Source organism: Schistocerca gregaria, unplaced genomic scaffold (genome assembly GCF_023897955.1).
Source record: "Schistocerca gregaria isolate iqSchGreg1 unplaced genomic scaffold, iqSchGreg1.2 ptg000924l, whole genome shotgun sequence".
Lineage (NCBI taxonomy): Eukaryota > Metazoa > Arthropoda > Insecta > Orthoptera > Acrididae > Schistocerca > Schistocerca gregaria.
Genome location: NW_026062281.1, coordinates 10,001 through 12,260, shown reverse-complemented (window position 1 = coordinate 12,260; position 2,260 = coordinate 10,001). Strand labels below are relative to the sequence as shown.

Here is a 2,260-nt window from a genome sequence, read left to right as displayed (position 1 = left end):
CCCACGTTGTCCCTTAACCTAACCCACGTTGTCCCTTAACCTAACCCACGTTGTCCCTTAACCTAACCCACGTTGTCCCTTAACCTAACCCACGTTGTCCCTTAACCTAACCCACGTTGTCCCTTAACCTAACCCACGTTGTCCCTTAACCTAACCCACGTTGTCCCTTAACCTAACCCACGTTGTCCCTTTGCCTAACATAGTTCACTGCTCGGAATCTCTGGTGTCGTTGTTATCCTCATGTAGATGTCTTGCGAGTGTTGCTTACTTTCCACATATTCCCGCTATCCACTGTCAATTGTACTGCAATAGGACTATATCGCCCCCCCCCCCCCCCCTCTGCCCCTCTCTTTGTGTCTCCGTCCTCTCAAGCTGGTCGGTCTGGCGTTTGAGTGTTAAATGAGCCTCGCAGCTGTTCAGTTGCGTTCAGATGTCGACGCCCTCAGTGTACGTCGTGGTATGGTCTGTGTCCATTGTCCGCTGATGTCGTACGCGTAACCCACACGCTGTACCGATCATCGGTAGTTACGTACAGAGTGAAGTAGTGTGATACGTGTGACCGTACGCTGGCTGTGCCCAACGGTGTCGAATCTCAATTTCCATATGTTGTGCTCGATGCTACTTGTCTCGTCTCCCAATAACAGCTAGGTTGCACTGTGGTACGCCGTAGAGGCGTGTGGGAGGAACGTACGAACGCATTGTATGTCACCCTGGGTCGCTGGGGGTGGTGGTGCGGTGAGTCAGGTCAGGTCAGCGTGAGCCGTGTGATGTAGTGACGCGTGTATTCCGACTTTGTCGTATTGCCTCACACAAAGTGCTACCCTGGTGGACCGCGTTCCATATCTGGGACATGCCGCAGATGCCGGTTGACAGTGGATCGCGGAAGGGACATCGCATACGTGCGCGGGCCACCTTCCACGTGTTCTCTTCTGCACATGTCGCAGTGTGTATGTGGTCTGATGTAGCGTGTCGTGACACATGACATCCTGGCATGCAAGAATTGTTGAATTCGCAAATGTAGGTGGACATCTACGTTTACTGCCCAAGATACGCAAATGAACTGGAAATCCGTTGTTGAGCGGTTGTTCACGCTGGAGGTGAATCTGTGATGGCGACGATCGGTACAGCTATTAACCGGTTGTTTCAGCGGTACCCGCCACATCCACACACGTGACTAGGCCCATGTGGGTATGAAGCGATACGCGGCGGTGGCTTGGTGGGACTGTTCCCGGCCGGTGAAGGGGGGCCGCCCGGCGTGTTGGCCGCGCGCTGCGTGGGCGCACGCGCAACAGGCGGCTGGTGGGGGGCGCCGAGTGGCAGGAGCGCCAGCCGACGGGCTCGGCAGGCGGCGCAGCTACGCTGCGGCGCACCCTGCACGCGGCGCCTGGCGGCCAAAGTTGGTTCAGCCGAGCCCGGTGCGAAGCGCGGTGGACATCTGCAGTGTGCTGGTCTGATTGAGGACTGTGTGCGTTGAGGATGCGCCGCCGCCTGGCACTCGGCGCCGCGACGCCGTCTGCTGCTCGGTCGCCCCAGCGGTTCTCGCAGGTGGTTTGTATCGCAGTTGTGCGGACGTGTTGGCGCGTGCGCTGTGCTGGGAGAGTTCGCTTCTGCACCCAAGTGGGGCTTTGCCCTTGTGTGGCGCTGGCGTTGGAGCTGCCGGTCACCATAGGTGGCGCGTGTTGTCTCCCGCCGGCAATGCCACGACAGCACGCTCCCGGGCCTCTGTCGGCAGCGGCAAGCTCAGTTGGGAGCAAGGGTGTTCGCACTAAAACCGTCTACTCGCCTAACTCCGGGCGATTGCGCCTCTCTCGAAACCGACCAAGTACCTAGGACGGCGCTGCGCGCCGCCGGGACCTGAGAGGGTTTCGAGGTGTATCGTGCAGGGGAGCTCGGCCTCCTCCTGTTTGCAGAATAATTGAGCGGACGCTTGCGTGTTCGCGCGGGCCCCCGGGACACACTCCCGGGCGGCCGGCTGCTCAGCTCTAGTTGACGCAGCTCCCTGGTTGATCCTGCCAGTAGTCATATGCTTGTCTCAAAGATTAAGCCATGCATGTCTCAGTACAAGCCGCATTAAGGTGAAACCGCGAATGGCTCATTAAATCAGTTATGGTTCCTTAGATCGTACCCACGTTACTTGGATAACTGTGGTAATTCTAGAGCTAATACATGCAAACAGAGTCCCGACCAGAGATGGAAGGGACGCTTTTATTAGATCAAAACCAATCGGATTGGCTTGTCTGGTCCGTTTGCCTTGGTGACT

General features: G+C 57.4%; 1 non-coding gene across 1 annotated transcript in view; it reads left to right on the top strand.

The window, feature by feature from the left end:
- Window positions 1-1,996: 1,996 nt before the first annotated feature.
- Window positions 1,997-2,260, top strand: part of LOC126325443 (small subunit ribosomal RNA) — a 1,893-nt gene continuing 1,629 nt past the window's right edge. The window contains exon 1 of the ribosomal RNA XR_007560122.1: window positions 1,997-2,260. This exon is cut by the window's right edge and continues 1,629 nt beyond it. This is a non-coding gene — a ribosomal RNA (small subunit ribosomal RNA).